The 18,349-nt window shown below is 42.1% G+C and overlaps 1 pseudogene; it reads right to left on the bottom strand.

The window, feature by feature from the left end:
• Positions 1-7,670: 7,670 nt before the first annotated feature.
• Positions 7,671-7,786, bottom strand: LOC120611381 (uncharacterized; annotated as a pseudogene).
• Between the last annotated feature and the right edge of the window lie 10,563 nt (positions 7,787-18,349).

Genomic DNA, 18,349 nt, shown 5'->3' with positions numbered 1-18,349 from the left:
TTTTAAAAACCTCAAAATATTTCTAAATATTCATGCTCACATTAGCTTCAATTATTAGGTACATTTCCTTAAATATTACTGGCTATAACAAAATCCAGTTTTAGTTCGGATTAGCGGTACCTACCAGTAATCACTACTCATACACAGTAGTGGGAAAGGAAAAAAAGACTATCACCATACACTTGGATAAGTCTATACAAGTAAATGACAGAACCAGCAAATCTCATGGGTATCATCGTGTAACTCACTTCCTTGGCACTGGGATGAGTTCCTTGGTCTTTATGATCTGCTTGCTTGGAGGACTTCCCTGGTATAACCAGCATCCTTCAGGACTGCTTCAAAGACCAGTAGGAAGGGTCTCCTGTAGGGAGCTGTGCAGGTTGAGCCATCTGCTTCCTACTATTGCTGGTATTCTTTTTTTTTTTTTATGAGGGTTTGGGACTGAGTCCTCCTGCAACATTAGATCAAGAAAGTCCCAGATCTTTGTTTGCCAGCATTATATATTTTTTTCTGGTGTTACAATTTTCATAAAACCTTGGCAGCCTGAGTATTTCATTTGGGAGGTCTCTGCTAAAGAGCCCAAACTAGGAATCTTGTTTTTCTTTGATAATTCCTGGGCCTGGAGGATCTGCTCGTCTACACCAATTTCTCTTTAATGAAGGGCCTTAGCTTCAAGGTATGGATGGTAAATAAAGGTAAAGGGGGTAGAGGTCTCTGATGGGAGCCTTTCTCCTCTAATCTGCCTTGGAAAGTTAACTCTGCATTCTTGCAATCCATGCTTACCGGGAAGCCTTTTAAAAATGCAGGCAATTTCACATTTGTCCGGCAGAGGGGGCTCAATGGAAGATATTTTGGAAAGACCCGAGGTTTTTCTTTTTTCTTTCTTTCTTTTTTCTTCCTTTCTGTCTTTAAAAAACAAAACAAAACAAAAAACAAAACAGACAAACAAAAAAACAAAGCTGGTTTCTCTTACATCCTACATTCAATTCCAGGAAACCATGCTGGTGCTGCCTTTCAAAATCTGTCCAGGATCTGACCACTTCTCCACACCTCCATGCCCCCTTCATTTTCTCATCTGGGTTACTGCACAGACTTAACACTTGCCCTGCTTTTACTTGCTTCCTTATCACCTAACTTCATCTACCCAGCAGCCAGAGAGATCCTTTTAAGATACAGTGAGTCCTCGAATCAGGTCCTAACTTATAATGTTAATGAGATGTGTAGGAACTCGACTCTTGTTTATATCAATTAGCATAAGCTAAAATTGGTTTCATTCATGTCACTCAAAGTCACAGAATCTATTGACTCCACAAGTAAGGACTTGCTATACAAGTATACTAAGACACTTGTCTGCTCAAAATTTTGCAATGGCTTCCCATTTCTCTCGAGATAAGCCAGAGTCCTTAAAATCCATCCCACTTGATTTCCCATTGCCTGTCTGACCTGTTCTACAACTCTCCACTCACCTTTTGGCTGAACACCCAGGCATATTCTTGCTTTTCCCATTTAAATCCAGGTTGTTCACTGCCTAGTTAATTTCTTGTCTTTGCTCAAATCTTGCTTTGTCAATGAGCCCCATCCCGACCTCCATATTTAAAGTTGCAGCCACCCTTTCCCTACTCCTTAAGCCTCATACCCAGCTCTATTTTCTCTGTAAAACTTAGCACCTTCTAACAAGTGTTCTATTCTGACGGTAACAAACAAATGTAATTGTTTGTTATGTTTACTATTTATCATTTCTCTTCTTCTTACGTTGAAGTTTCTTGAGGCAGGGATCTTTGCCTATTTTGTTCACTGTGTTTAGAACAGTACCTGGCTCAGAGAAGGGACTCAATCAGTATGTCAAATGAGTGAATCAATATGCTCCTTCCAACAGCTAAGACCTCACAATTTTCTAACCAATGCTCTAACTTCATTCTTGAGTGTGGTGGCCGTATAGAGAATCAGAGAATCTAACACTATATAATTCAGCAGGATTCAAAGCTAATTCTTGATCTGTGACAATCTCAGGTCACCATGGGTTTACCATCTTTGGTTAATTGAGCCATTGCTGGATAACGGCTTGCTTCTCTGGCTGCAGCTTATTGAAGTCTGTAAGCAATGGCCAATACACTCTGCTTTGCTTCCCTTTTTGGGGTCACGTATTTCTCCTTGTGCCCCTCCCCCCAACTCAGCCAAGTTCACAGTTTCTCTCAGTGTTTATGATATGAATCCTACTCCAGATGCTCATTTCTATGTCATTTAGGACTCTATGGTTGCAAGTAACAGAATCCAACTTAAGTTTATTAAAAATTGGGAGGATTTATTATAAAGATATAGGGATGTTTCACAGAGAGCAAAAGCTGAGGTTTAACTTTCATAAAACCCCAAACTTTGTACCTTATACAACAGGTAGCCTCAATATGGCAGTATTATTTCTTTTATTCCTCCAAGAGTGTTACCTGCTACAGCAGCTCTGTTGGTTTGATTGCCTTTACCAATCACCATGTCTTCCTCTTCTTCCTTCTTAATCATCCACCGGTTTGGGCCCAGTGTTCCTTCTCCACGGTGTTATTGTTAGGTAGCTAGTCAGACATGAGCGACGAGGGGAACAAAGGAATAGGGTCCCAGCCTAGAGACCACCCAAAGAATACTCCAATGGTAGTAGAATTCTGGGTATGCACATGCACACTGGGCAAAGATTTATATAGCAGCCAGGTGCCAATCACCTAGGAATGCCTTTGGAACCACCCATCATGGCCCAGATAGAAACAGACCTCCCCATTTCTGCGTTCTTACAGCTCTTTGCAGCAAACCCACTCCTGCCTTAGGGCGTGCTATCTTATCTCTTCACCTCCCAAATTCCATGGGCTGCCACCTTCCTTAGCACCCTGTCTCCTTCTAAAATATACTTTCAATAAATCCACTTTTTCTAAATCTCCCCAACCTGTAATTCTTTGCTGCTTTGGTGGGGAAGAACCGAGGGACAACACACAACAGCACTGTCCTCCCTCATGCCACTGGGGCGACGCGGGATTTCACATCACCCCAGGGGTAACATTATGTGTGTCAGCAGAGGGGACTCCATCCCAACTCCAGGGGCAGAATCAGAATGATTGATGGAAATTGACTAGTTTAGAATGGTCAGGTGTTCTAGGTTGAGTTCTCTAGAGCACAGCCTGAGACACGGAGGCTTGTGCCAGTGATTGACAGACTGTCCTGAGGAAAGAAGCAGGGGAAAAGGGAAGCAAGAGTATGGTCTCATTTGAAGATTAGCCTCAATCTGAGCCCATGGGGAGCTCCAAAGCCTGAACGGCCCCACACAATTGCTCTCACCTTGAAACCAGGGGCCAACCTTTTGCCTCTCTTTCCTCCTGTCAGTTATCATTGTCTATAGGCTTGCCCAGGAGAGGCAGTGGTGGGGGTGGTGTCACCTCCATAGCAAGGTTGATCTGGTTCATCTAAAGGCAATTTTTTGCAGTTAGAGCCAGCTGTGATTCATTAGTTAACGTGTAACCGTACAAATCTTTACTTCTTTAAAATGATTTTTTCTCTTTCATCTTAATTCAAACTGGCCTTGGGCTCACTTGTATCTTTTCTTTCCTTATCCTTCTGCATACAGCATGACCACTCCCTTAAACATTAAGCCCTTAGGTCAGCATAAACAGTCTGAGGAATAAAGCCTCAAGTCTGTGGACCACAGAAACAGAGTTTTGATCAAACTAAAGATAACATCTTGCAGCCCCACACCCATAAAGGCAGAACAATCCTACCAGCATCCCTTTGAAACCAGACTGACCTACGCCATGACTGACATCAGGACCTGATGCAAGTTTGGTCAATGATATATGAGGAGAAGTCTGCCAGGGGGTTTCCAAGAAGGAGATCCCAAAAGGATAAATAATCTTTTCTCTCATTCTGGACGTCGTTGTTTGGATTTATGCCTGGAACTGCTATACTTGCCTGGTGGCCATGAGAGAATAATCTTCAGGCAGAGCTGACACCCTGAGGCAGGGACTAGTAGTCATTCAATCTAGAAATCTGGATGGAGGGCGACCTGATGCTTTCCAGGCTATCTCAACAGAAGACCTCTGTGAAATGATGGGCCAGGCCACTCTTCACAAAACACAAACTAGGCAACAATGAATGAAGGAGCTCCAAAGAACAGTAGAGTGTGGAAAAAACAGGCAGATATTTTATCTCACAGGTTCCTTTTTATTATATAAGGGTAGTGGTTTGCCATCCTATGCCTTAAAAAGGAGGGTGCTTAATGTGGATGCTCCCTCTCACCCAGCTGTGTCCATTCCCTCAATCCTCCCCGCTTTTCCCTCATATAAGACTCTTAACAGTGCATCCCAGCCCCTCTTAAGAAACTTCACCCCTCTCCTAAAGAAAAGGAGATTCTGCTCCTTTCTGTCCTGTGCTCCTTCCCTGTCTCTTTCACATTCACTGTTCCCTTATATACCTTCTTTACACATAGATGGTTCTCAACTGCAACTCTCCACCTGAGGCATACTTTTCTGATGAAGCATGCTTGGCCTGTTGGGGGCAGGCAGGGAACGGAGCAGCTGTTGGGAGTTAACAGCCCTGGGGTAGCCCTCAGCCTATGCTGGGTATTAGTTTCATGTTGTATATGCCTCTTGGTAGTTGGAATAGCGCCTTGGCACACCTGACAGACCGAGGAAGTAGTGGATCAAGACCCCAGTTTTCTCACTCGGTTGGGACAGCTCCAAGGTGAGTTCTATACAGGACTGAGCCTCAGCTGCCCACAATAGTCATCTGCTCATTAACATACATCGTGTTGGCTTCCTTCCCTTCCCTCCCCTCCCCTCTCTTCCCGTGCTTCCTGGGATCGACGCCCAATAACAATGTGTCCTCAAAAGTTAAATCATTTGTTCTATCTTAAAAACTCAAGCAGCTCATTAAAAACCAACCAACCAACCAACAAACACTCAAGCCTATTAGGATTTGGTCAGATAACTGCCAGTAAGAATCTCCTCTGCAGTTTTTTCTGAAATCAGAGAGACGGAATAAAGTGAGTGAGAACAGGGATGAGTTCTCCAATTCCCTTCACACTCTAGTAGCTTTCACTGCTAGTATGGAGTCTCCTGTTTTGAAATTTTCATTTATCTTTTTAAAAATGAAAAACATTTTTTCAAGTCAAAGTAATATGTGTGCATAGTTAAAAAGCAGGGGTACTAAAAGGCTTATGACGGAAAATGTCAATTCCCTGCCTGACCCCTCCCTACTTCCCAGTCCCACTCCTCAGAGGTAACTACTTTCATCTAACATTTCTAGCTGTTTCTTCTGACATTACTGCCATTTAAAAAAAATTTTGTTTTTATTATGATGACGTTGGTTAACGACATCCAATAAGTTTCAAGTGTATGATTCAACAGTAAGTCATATATATTTTGCATGTATGTTCACCACCCATATTAGATTTCTTCCTGTCACCACATATTTTACCCCTTTTTACCCCATCTACCTCCCCCACGCCATATTTTTAAATAGTATGTTTATACTGTTAAATTCTAATTTCTCAACATTGTGCATGATCTGTTTTACTTATTATTGTGGTAGATGAGCATAGAACCCCTTTCAATTCCACCCAATTTCTCCTCTCATACACTTTCACACTCCACATATCATAATTTTTGGTCATTTCAATGTTTAATGTTTACATTTTGTGACTAAATAAGGACTCCTAGCAGAGCCGTATAGTATACTATGATTACAGATCCTTTCTTATGCAAAAATTTTTGGTTTGCTTGGAATTGTCTTATTTTTTTTTCATTAGTTTGGTTTTCTTTGTGTCTACTACTAATTCTTCTGTCGCTCTCCAATGGCTTTTAAATACATTTCTCCACAAGCCTCTCCTCCTAGGGCCCTTCATCTTCCTGTTCTGTCTTGACTGGTTGCTCTTCAAGCCTGCAGTTCAGCTGTCATCTCACATTCACCTTTGTCACTCTCCTGTGTTGAATGTCCTGTTTCTCTTAATCCCATTTGTGGCTGAGAAAATTTGCCTTACACAAAAGGTAGCATTCTATACATATATACTATTTTTTCCCTTGCTTTTTTACTTAACAATATATCCTGTCCATGACTCTATGTTAATTCAGAGCCAACTTTCTCATTCTTTTTTAATAGCTGCATAGTGCTCTACTGTGTGGGTATACTATAATTTCTTTACCCAGTCTCTTATGGGCTTTGAAGTTGTTTCCAATATTTTGTTATTGCAAATAACAATGAAAAACCTTGTGTATATATTTTTTTCCTCTTATTATTAGAGGATTATATTCAGGGTAAATTCTAGATGTGGGATTGGCAGGCCAGATGATAAGATGCCTATCTTTTTTGTTAGATATTGCCAAATTCTCCTCCATAGGGGTCACACTATTCTGTATTCCCACCAGCTAAAGAAAAACTGTTTACTCACTCCAGCAACACTTCTGACACCGAACGTGCAGGTTTTTTTCCCTTACACTAATCAAAACTCCAAATCTCCAGACACCAAATTGGTATCCTACAATTTAATTAAATTCTGACACTAACTACTCAGAGTAGTGAAGACCCCACAGATTAAGAAATCAGTCCCAAAAAAACTACTCTCTACTTTAGACATCAATCACAAATGCAGACCTCCCATATTTCTGACAGACCAGCTATCAATCAGGGAGTCCTACAACCTAGTCTTCAGGTTTGATAATTTCCTAGAATGGCTCACAAAACACAAGGAAACGCTTTACTAATTCTGGTTTATTATAAAGGATACAACTTAGGAACAGCCAATGGAAACAACACATAGGGCAAGGTATGTGGGAGGAGTGTGGAGCTTCTACAACCTCTCCAGGTACACCCAGTACCTTGTGTTCACCAACACAGAAGCTCCCCAAACCCCTTTGGTTAGAATTTTTACGGAGGTTCTATTACATATGCATGACTGATTAAATCCTTGGCCATTGATGATTAATTACTCCCCAGACCTCCCCTCCCCACATACCTTGGGAGGGAGGGGGGAGGCTGAAAGTTCCCACCCTCTGGTCATATGGTTGGTTTCTCTGGAAACCAGTCCCCATCCTCCAAGAATCACCTCACTAGCATAAACTCAGGTGAGATTAAAAGGGATTTATTGTGAATTATAAAAGATGCTCCTCTCACCCCTACACTCAGGAAATTCCTAGGGCTTTAGGAGCACTGAGTCAAGAACCAGGGGCAGAAACCATGGTTTCATATTTCTTATTATGTCACAGCAGCAAAATATGAGAGTGCTTATTTCCCATACAGCCTTGCCAATAGAGTATGTGGTCAAACCTTTGAATTTCTGCCAATCTGATGAGAAATAGCATTACAATGCAGTTTTAATTTGCATTTCTTATCTTCATGAGTGAAGTTAAACATATTTTAATATATTTAAAGGCCATCATAGATATTTTTGTATGTGAGAGTAAACTATCTCCTAATATGCCTTAGGGAAGACATATTTTAGAAAAAGCTACTACATTCATTAAAGGTACACACTAAACTGCTGTAACAAAGTGGCCCCCTAATACAATGGCTTAGGTAAGACAGAAGCCATTTCTTTCTCACGTAGCAGTAAGAGGTAAGCAGCCCAGAGATTTAGAATGTCTCTGCCATTTATTTATTTATCTACCTATTTATTTATTTATTATTATTATTATTACTATTTATGCCTATAGCACCTGGTCCTCCTAGATGGTCTCCCATCCAAGTACTAACCAGACCTGACCCTGCTTAGCTTCCAAGATAAGACATCGGGCTTGTTCAGGGTAGTATGGCTGTAGACCATGAACTGTGGCTCCACTGGGGCACGAGCCTATGACCTTCTGCGTGTGAAGCAGATGTGCTAACCACTACACTGTGGAACCACGTCCTCTGCCATTCTTAACATGTGGCTTCCACCTCTATGTCTAGGCCACTTGAAAGGGGGAATGTGAAGAGAGCAAGCAAGTTTTTTTCTTCTAAAGATTAGACCTAGAAAGTTGCACACCTCACTACCGCTCCCGCACCTTCCACTGGCCGAACTTGGTCACACGGCCAGTATCTGGCTGCAAAGAGGGCGATGAAATTTGATCTCTGGCTGGACTACCCTACTAAAGCTTAAGAGCGGGGTTTCCATGACTAACAGAAAGAAAGGGAGAATGGGTAGTGTGGGGTATTTCAAGGGATAATTAGAACTCTCTGTCCCAATGCCTGCATGAATCGTAATAAAGGACCTTTATTGAGTGGTTATTATGTGGACACTCTTCTAAACGCTTGGTGAAGCTTTTAATCGGCACAACTATGTCTGAGATGGGTGCTATGTTATTATAACAGAAAGGAAACAAGAAGAGAGCAGTCAATTAACTTGCCCAGAATCTCCTAGACAATAAGTGATATAGAGCCAGGACTGTCTGGTCCTAGAACCAATACTCTTAGTCACTATTACATTCTGATTCTGGGCCATATTTAGATATTTTGAAATATATTTTGCTCTCCGGAACCAGAATTTCCTTTTCACTAACACATAAATCCATTGTACAACTTTCAGACATATCACTCTCATGCACTTTTGTAGGAATGTATAATGTTTGGCAGTCAAAGACTGCCTTTCCCACAGCTACATTGTAGCCTTACGGACCATTTATCCAGTCACTACATGGCCCGTTTGGTGGCTGAGATGCCTGTCCTCCTGTTCTCCTCATGTGACCTCACAATAATCCCCCATTGTATAAATAACTTCATTGTGGCTCAGGTCCTTGCTACTTGAAAAAGCCCTAAACTTGCCCCTTTGTGTGTGAGGTTGGGAGTCTGACCTTTGTCTTGTGCATGTTGATGCTAATGAGAAGGTTTAAGCAGGGGAAGTGAGGAGCAGCCCCATGATTTCGAAGAATCTTTAGGTAGCAATGTGGAGGGAAGGTAGGAGGTGGGAGGGAGGATAAACAAGGAGGCCAATGCAAAACCTTAACCAAATCAGGACAGCGAGAATGAAGAGAGTTTCCTCCCTTGTTTGGCACAAGGTCCTGGCCAGAGCATTACATCCTTGTTTTTCAAATGAGAGTTTCCTCACCATCTGGCCTCACCTGCTTCTCCAGATGAGTCTTGCACTCTCCAGCTACATCACACTTTTCACTGGTCCCCCAACAAGCCTGCATTTCTATAGTATATTGCCTTTGCTCATGCGGTTCTTTCTGCCTGCCTGGAATGTCTTTCCTCCCCAGCACTGCCTGGCAAACTCTTACCCATTATTCAAGGCCCAAGTTAAATGTCATTTTCCCTGTGATGCCTTCCTCTACTGTCCCATACTTATTCTCATTCCTCCCATAGAACTCTGTACGAGCATCTATTACTGCAGTCATTGCACTGAATTCTAATCACGTTTGCAGTAGCCGTTACAAAATGGTGATCTCCTAGAGGGAGGGATGAGCTCTATTCTTTTCTGATTACTCTTTGTTCCAAGAGCATGTAAATGGTGCCTGGTATAAATGTCAATAAGTGAGTGTGGTGGAGGAGCAGATCTCAGCTTGATAGAAATGGGGACTCCCCATCTGCACATTCTGGGAGCAACCTATAGAGGGCAGTATCACACCGTGCTCGGCTACTCTAGCCTTGCTCAGTGCTTTATTTTCTACCCCAGGCAGCTCAGATAGATCACAGATGATATGATTGAGAGTTGATAGATAGATGATGATAGATGATACATGGATGGATGGATGGATGGATGGATGGATGGATGGATGGATGGATGGATGAATGGATAGACAGACAGACAAATATAAGTAGGTAGATAGATAAGATTAGATAGATAGATAGATAGATAGATAGATAGATAGATAGATAGATAGATAGATAGATAGATAGAGATAGGGTGGGCATAGTCCAGCTGGGCACTGCCTATTTTAGGCACTGGAGGCACTGCTGGTCCATTCCTTAGACATAGGTTTAGGGACTAGAACGATGGATGAAACGGAAAAAGTTACTGGCTTCAAAAAGTTGTGAAATGGAAATTCATAAATATTTATATAAATGGCTTTAAAACAAAACTTCGACCAATCAGCTGCAACTCCACTTATACATAGTTTATGTATACATTTCATTTCACGTGAGATGTGAGTTCATCTTACTATTTTTGACATGATGTAGGCACTCCTAAAGTGTCAAAGGCCCTCGATGCCTTTGAAAAGGCCCTGGGAGGGAGAGAGAGGAATGGAGTGTTAGGTGGAATCCCAGACTCTGTCAGAGGGCTCAGGCCTCTGCTCATTAGCTCAGCTTCCTTCTGAGTCAGAGGCTGCAGGTCCAGTCCCCTCTCTTCCTTCTTAGGGCTCCAGAGCCCAGCCCATGAAGATAATAGTAACAAAGGCTGCCTTCAACCATCATTTCTCTTGATCTCAAGGTAACTTGGGAGAGGGATGGTATTGCATTTACTTCAGTTCCTACACTGGGGAGTTGCTGATAGGAAGAGGCTCTGTCCCCTGGGACTTCTGGCTTATGAGCAAGATGGGATGGTACACGGGGAATGGACAGGAGATAATAATAGAACTGAGTGACTCTGAATTCAAGTCAGAACCAGTTAGGGAGCCCTAACGCATTCCGTTGGGACCCAGGAAGGCTTCTGGGAAGAGGCAGCATTGTACAGGCAGTAGGTGGAACATCTTAAAAGAGCAAGAAGAGGGAGAGGAAAACTAGATGTCATGTCCTTCAAGCCTTACAGAATTCCTGAGGTATTATTGTCTCCAATTTACATACGAAAGGACTGAAGTTCAGGGAGTTAATTATACTAGTCACAAGGGCCACTTATTGAGTGCTTACTTCCAGACAGACTCTATGCTGAGCATCTTACATATATTGTCTCATTTAATCCTCTCAGGAACTCTAATGAGACATAGATTTTATAGGTTCATTTTATAGATAGACCTCTTACTGAGGTCACAGAGGTTAAGCAAGTTGTTGAAAGTCAGGATTCAAGGGCCAAGGCTGGCTGACTTCAAACCGAGTGCTCTTATTAATCACTACCTCATATACTATTTTAAAGTGGCTCTTAATTAAATGGCAGAGTGCAACATTTATTGACTGTTTACAATCAATGTGTCAGACACTGTTCTAAGTGCTTTACACATTTTAATTCATCTAGCTTAGGTAGGAACTATAATTATCACTGCCATTTACAGATGGGGAAACCAAGGCCAAGAGAGGCCAAGTAACTTGCCTAAGATTGCTGTCTGGTTGCAGTCTGGGCTCTTTGCCACGATGCTCTACTAGATTGCTATGGCCAGTGACAGGCCCAGTGGGGTAGAGAATGGGAGAGAGGAATGCAGTGGCTTGTGCAGTATGTGAGGTATGTGAGGGAGATAGGATAGGAAGAACTCAGCCATAGGAGATGCTCACAGTGGTTTTCTCTGCTGTTTGCTCAGTAGGAATTCACTGCTGGTTCCTATCAAAACTACTGAGAGCATAATACTTCCCCAATGTCTTTTCCTTAAAAGGCATTTTGTTGAAGTGGTTTTTAATTAGCAAATACAGCTGCTTTGCAAATAGGGTTTCTTTTTCCCTTATGACCATGGCCACTGGTCTCCTGGAGCGTTCCTGGATGGCCAGCACAGTCCTCTAACATGAGGAACCACTTCGTTGTGAAGGATATGAGCAAGACAGGGCTGTGCAGGGGGAATGGCTGGTGTGGACATGGTCAGAGGTTGAAATGAGTCATGGAAAGTGGCTCTGGTCCCTAATATAAATCTATTTAGGGCTTTTGGGGCAAATTCTAGGTTTTCTGACTCAAAGAGAAAAAATAAGGACAAGTGTATAGAGGTAGAATGATCCCATTTGGAGAAAAAAAAAACTGTAGGGCGGTAGAGAGCATTAATAATTAAGCACATGGGCTCAGAGGCTGTACTCTCTGAATTCAAAACCCAGCTCTTTCATTCTATGACCTTGGGTAGTTTACTCAACTTTGCTAAATCTTGTGTAAAATGGGTATGTTAATGATACCTTTAATCATTGATTGTTCACATATTGATGAGTTATTTGTTGTGGGGATTAAAATGCTTCACATAGTGCTTATGATAAAGCACTCAATGACTCTTATTTTATCCAAATTAAAATCTGGAGATATTGTATACCAGATGGAGAACAACAACGCAAAACCCTACTGTTCAGCATGTATAAACGGGGACCGAAGACGGCTACAGGAAGAATATATTCTAACAACGAAGGATAGGAAGTCTGAGCAAATTGTAAAAGCTCCTCCTCTGTTTGCTCCCAGGAGTGGTTTTCATCTCAGGGGTGGTCGTTCCTGGAGGCCAGCCTGGAGGTGACGCCCCAGGGATGGACGGGTCTGTCTGACTTCCTAATCCATGACACTTGATAAACAAGTGCTCTGTTTGGCATTGCCTGGGGTTTACCACCAGGAGGCAGAGCACCTGCCTCGTCAAGGTGCCCGTATATAGTTGGCTGTTTCCTGGACCTGAGTGAATTTCTGTTTAAAAGCAGCACCTGGCCCCCCACCTAAATCTCCCTACTGTCTAACATAACAGTTGCTTCTCTGGGCTGAGCTGCGGCTGAGCTGCAAACACTGCCAGAAGCAAGAAAGGAAGGAAGGGAGAGGTGGGGTGGCAGGGATGGGTCCTCCATGATGGGGGATGGGCCTGGATCTGGGCCTGGATGTCACTAGGCTTCTTTAGGAAGATTTTAGCCTGGCTTGAAGGTAAGCTGGAAAGCCTGGCTACTAGCTAAGAGATATCGAGAGTCAGTTGAAAAGGAATGGTAAGTGCTGAGGAGGCCTTGGCCCAGCGGTTCTTATCTTCGGGAAAGTGTCAGAGTGTTGTCACTTATAGGGAACTTCCTGAACTATAAACTTTATTGCAGAGAGGACAGAATGGCTGGGAGAGAGGAAGTTAGCCTTAGGCTCCACACCCACCCCTCCCATTCCCCCAACAGCAGGATTTACTGTTTCCTCAACAGCGTAGTGTTACAACCTAAACCCTGGTCCAGCCCGACCTCCTGTAACTGTGCAACCTTCATCAAGCCCTCATCCTCACTAAACCTTGGCTCCATCTGTAAACGGGGTTGATGACAGCAGTTACAGTAAACACTCAATATATGTTGGATTTAAATAATAAATGATGACTCCTGGGGTCAGAGATTTGCACGAGGGGAAGGAACAGAGAACACAGTCTGTCCCTGTTCTTGGGATTTGATTAGAGGAACAAGACAGGCATAAAATCAAAAGAATGCAATTGGAAAATGCCTTTTCTAGCCAACGGCAGGGAATAAAAAGCACAAGTATTGGAAACAATGTCTAGTTCCTATGTGCAGTACGTTTTGTCACATTTTTGCACTAGTTTTCTTTTCCCTATCTATTTGAGGTGCTGTTCAAATGAAGGTGTGTCCCCAGGGCTCCCACAAAAAGCAGCAGTTAGGAAGCGCGGGGTGGCAAGTCAGACACTTGGTCAGACGTGTTCTGTGTCCACTGGCACATACCAAGAAATAGACCGTTCAATTCCAAAAGCACAGAGGTGACTGGCAGGGGCTAGACTGTGCTGCCTGAAGACTAGGCAGGGTCATCGAATTCAACACGAGGCACCCAATTTATTCTCCCCAGTGCTTCCACAGCCTAGAACCACAAGGATCATTCTAGAATACAAATCTGATTACTTCACTCCCTTTTTAAAAAAAAAATCTCAAAATCTCTCTATTGCCTGTAATAGGGCCAAGTCTAGAATATTGCTCAGAACAGTCTACAAAGCCTTTCCCAGACGGGCTTTAACTGTCCTTCCAGGCTCCTGTCTCACTGTGCCCCGCTGGGGACACCACACTCTCATCACGTGGAGGGTGGCAATTTTCTCATCTTGACATTCTATTTTGAAGCTCCTGTTTTGTTTTTTTTTTAACTTTTAATTTAGAGGTAATCGTAAAATCACATGCAATTGTATGAAATACCACAGAGAGAGGCTGTGCATCCTTTTTTGCAGTTTCCTCCAACATCTTGCAAAACTTTAGCATAAGATCACAACCAGGACACTGACGTTGGTACAATCCACCGATCTTATTCAGATTTCCCATTTTACTGGTTCTCATTCACATGTGTATTCAGTTCTATGAAGTTTTATCACGTGTCAATTTGTGTCCACCAGCGCAGTGAAGATACGGTTCTATCACAAGGACCCCTCACATAGCCCTTTACACCAAACCTACCTCCCTTCTCCTTAATCATTAATCTATTCTCCATTTCTATCATTTTGAAATTCCAAGATTGTTAAATAAACACAATATATAGCGTATAATTTAATATGCTTTTCAAATTTAGCATAATTTTCTGGAGATTTCAGTCAAGCGACTTCATGTATCAGGTTTGTTGCTTTCTATTGCTGAGTACTATTTCACCCTGTGCCTTTTTACTGCATCCTCCTCAATTTTTTTCTACTTAAGGGTCACTCATATTTTAATATCAGATTCAAATCCCACCTTCCCACCCCCAGCATTTGTTATATATTATTGCAATTATTTGTTGTATGCTCAGCTAATACCTGTTCTTCTATCTCCCTCTCCCCACACCCGACCCTCCATATCCTCATGGGATTGAGGGGTGGAGTTTAAGAGCAGCCGTGTTGGCGCAGGGGGACTGACCCTCTGGCCACAGTTGAACAAGTAGTGAGCGCTGGTTCACCCCAGCATGGCTGAGTCCCTCAGGGAATCTAGAATTGGACTAAGAGATTCCCATCCTTTCAAAATGTGTGCGTGTGTGTCAGAGTAGCTTAAAAACCCAGAGCCAGAGGCAGTAATACTTTTACATCATGTGGTCCAGGAGGCAGAGTCGGCCTAGAGCGAAAGAGAAGCATCCAGTCAGAGGCTGAGAAGAAGGATGAGAGACGGCAAGGGAAGACATCTCTGTTACCTACAGCTCCAGTCCCCAGTGGGATTCTGAGACACTCCTATATCCTTATAAGCACCGTCCTTTCCCCACCCTTGCTCCTGTCTCTTCTGAGCTCAGATGACCTTGTTAGATGTGATTCAACTAGACTGTAGTGTCTTCCAGGACAGAAACTGGTTTCTTTTTATGAATATGCTAGTACTTTTGCTTAAAAGTCTTTTGCATTCTGGGCCGATTTCTCGGCCTTCACTTCACTTCTCCCCCTTTTAAGAGACCCTCAGGATGCCCTCCCTATTTTGTCTGCCCTTTCTCTCAGCCTTTTCCAAAGCACACTCTTTTAACACACCTTATTTAACACTCAGGTCCCAGTTTGTGAGATACCTTATCTTTTTGTCCTTACATTGCTTTTGTGAGTGCCTTTCTCTTTTCCCCATCAGATTAGGAGACCCTGAAAACCTGAGACTCTCTCCCCCTGCAGTTTGAGAGTTCCCTGAGGGCAGAGAAAATGTCTTCATTAATCTTATAGTTCAAGGGAATAACTTGTCTTCTATTTTTGTAATCCTGGCCCTCTACTGGTTCTGCACACTGTGGGTGCTCAATAAATGTTGATTGACTGAGTAAATAATAGACTTAGTCCCCTGGAGTGTCATATTCTTTCCTTCCACAGCAAAAAAGTAATAACATTAGGCAGAGCAGGCTGGATCCCCTTAATATGATTACCTGGGATTTGTGGGCTGGCAACTCTTTTCCCCAAATTTATTGGGGACATTCATCTCCACAGAATAGACATTCCCAGAGACCACTAATGCTCCTGGCCAAGTGGTGGGCTACCGTTAATTGCCCTGACCCTGTTAATCACAACTGAAGCTGCTGTCTCCAGCCCAAGATAGCGGGAGAACCCAACACTGTTGTGGCAGTGGGTTGCACTGAGATAAGTGTACTCTGACCAAGTTCAACATTGAACTTGCTCTGTACCGTATCTCTACTTAAGATAGTCTACCATGAGCCAACGTATAACCTTAGCAAATTATTTTTTTAACTTTTTTTTTTTTCACTGTTCTGTTTGGAAGTCAAGGTTGGTGCCACCTAAGTGGGTTCCTGCTGCAAGGAATTTGAGGACATCTACTTCCTCCATTTGCAGGACGTCAAGGGCTCTGGACATTGTGACAGTTTCCCTTTAAGTTACGTGGGAACCAAGAACAATGCCGTATGGACCCTTTTCTGGGTAATGTGGAAAAGCTTTTTTTAACCTTTTAAAAACATAACAACTTGAGATATAATTCACACTGCGTACAATTCACCCATTTTAAATGTACAATTCAATGGTTTTTAGTACATTCACAGAGTTGTACAATCATCTCCACAATATATTTTAGAACATATTTTTTACCCCCAAAGAACTCCACACTTATTAGTAGGCGCTTTCCGTTTCTCTTAACCCCTAACCCTAGGAAAACACTATTTCGTTTCTATAGAGTATTTGCCTATTCTGGGCATTTCATATAAATGGAATAATACAATATGTGGTCTTTGTGTCTGGCTTCTTTTACTTAGTATGTTTTCAATGTTCATCCATGTCGTGACATATATCACTACTTCATTCCTTTTTATTGCCAAATAATCTCATTGTTCAGAAATACCATATTTACCTATTCATCAATTGATGAATATTTAGGTTGTTTCCACTTTTAGCAAGTTATTTTGTTTCAACTTATTCACCTATAAAACTATAAACGACATTCTAAAGCATTATATGCATGTAATGATATAATTTTCATATTTATATGAGATCAACTAAGGAGAGTACTGTGGCTAGTGTTTGACTTCCCTGAGCATATATAGCCTGTTGTTGGTTAACTTAGGAAAATTAAGTGAGTGTCTCTTTGGGTTTGATCGCTATGTTAAGTCCATTTTGATTTTTTCCTAGGTAATGTACTGCATCTCTTAGCCCCAGCCTCTCCTGTCATTAACATTTGTTGCTAGGACACCAGGTTAGAGCATGCTTAGCTCAATATAATCGTCTGCCAATGTAGAAAATCACTCGAATCATAGGAGAATGATATTTAGGCATTAAGGCCATTTAATTTCATCCCAATTTTTAGCAAGAATGGAGAAAAGGGTTGAAGCTACAGGTATTCTTAGGGGACTAAATTTACCAAATATCTTGTCAACTCTTCCTTTTCTGATTTTAGGTTAGATTTCCTCCACCACGCACACTTGCATGTGCCAAGGTGACTTTTTCCCACTGCCTCTCAAGTAAGTGTGCTAAGGTAATACAAAATCATTTTAACATTAGACCAAGAGAACAATGAATTAGGAAGGAAAACTTGTTGCCATAGTTAAATACAAAGACCTAAAATCTAATTTAGATATTAATACTACTTTGCTCCCATACTTTCTGCTATTTTTTCTGCAGGTATTTTACAGCTATAAAATGTGTGGATGTGAGAGGTGTAGAGGGAAAAGGCTGGGGTGAGGAGTGGATTATACAAGAATGATTGTTTCCTTTACCACTAGTAGCTGCCTGGAGAATAATTTCCCTTTCAAAGCTTTGGTAAGAGCTGCTGGGAATAATGAACAGTGGTTAAAGCTGCTTTGTTTTACATCCAGCAAAAAGGATCATTAACACTTCAACTTTTTTTTTTTTACCAAGCCTGTTGACAATCACAGAAACCCGCAAGGTGACAGGGGCAAAAGGGTGGTTAATTCATCAGAAAATGGTAGACACTGATTTATGTGCACCACTACTCCTTTCCATTCATGTGTTTAATTAAGAGCTGACTAGTACAAAATAAATGAAATTGCAATTCTTCCCTGGAACTATCAGGGGAGCAACAGAAAGTTTGCAGGGAGGAAGGGTATCTGCTGGAAAAACTGCATTACTATCTCTCCATTATATTTCTATTCTAGGGTAATTTTAATGATACATCTGATTCTTATGAGGCAAGAGGCTTATGAGTCTGAGAGACATCTTATTGAAATGATGATAAAGGAGGAGTGGTAGTATAGTTTCATTTTCATTTTATCAAAGGAGAAATAAAGGCAAAGTGCTGTGACCAGGACAATACAGTTAGTGTAAGGCATAACTCCAATCACGTCAGGGAAAACCCCAGAAGGAATGCAGCTATAGCAGCCTCAGCTTTACCCACGACGTCATGTTTCACATCACTCAAAAGTTTTTTGTAGAAGTGCTTATAGTGACCAGCTGGTTGGCTGCCTGGGAGTCATTTCCATTTGTTCAGTCCTTGAGAGGAGAGAAAATGGAACTGCTTTCTTATAGTTCAATTAGGCAAATCTAGATGGAGAGAACTGAACTTGGTTCACAAAAGGTGCCAAAATCCACTCTGCCCCCTTTCAAAAACTGCATGGAAAATTACAGCAAGAAGTCTCAAACTAGTGCTTCATCACCTCCCTCTTCACCTCAAGATAACTGCCAGGACACTAGTCTGCTGACTAGTTACAGCACGTGGAGAGAAATCATTGATGGGGTCCACACTTCCCACA

Source organism: Pteropus medius, unplaced genomic scaffold (genome assembly GCF_902729225.1).
Source record: "Pteropus medius unplaced genomic scaffold, Ma_sr-lr_union100, whole genome shotgun sequence".
Lineage (NCBI taxonomy): Eukaryota > Metazoa > Chordata > Mammalia > Chiroptera > Pteropodidae > Pteropus > Pteropus medius.
The sequence above is the reverse complement of the archived record's forward strand: the minus strand, read 5'-3'. Positions and strand labels throughout refer to the sequence as shown.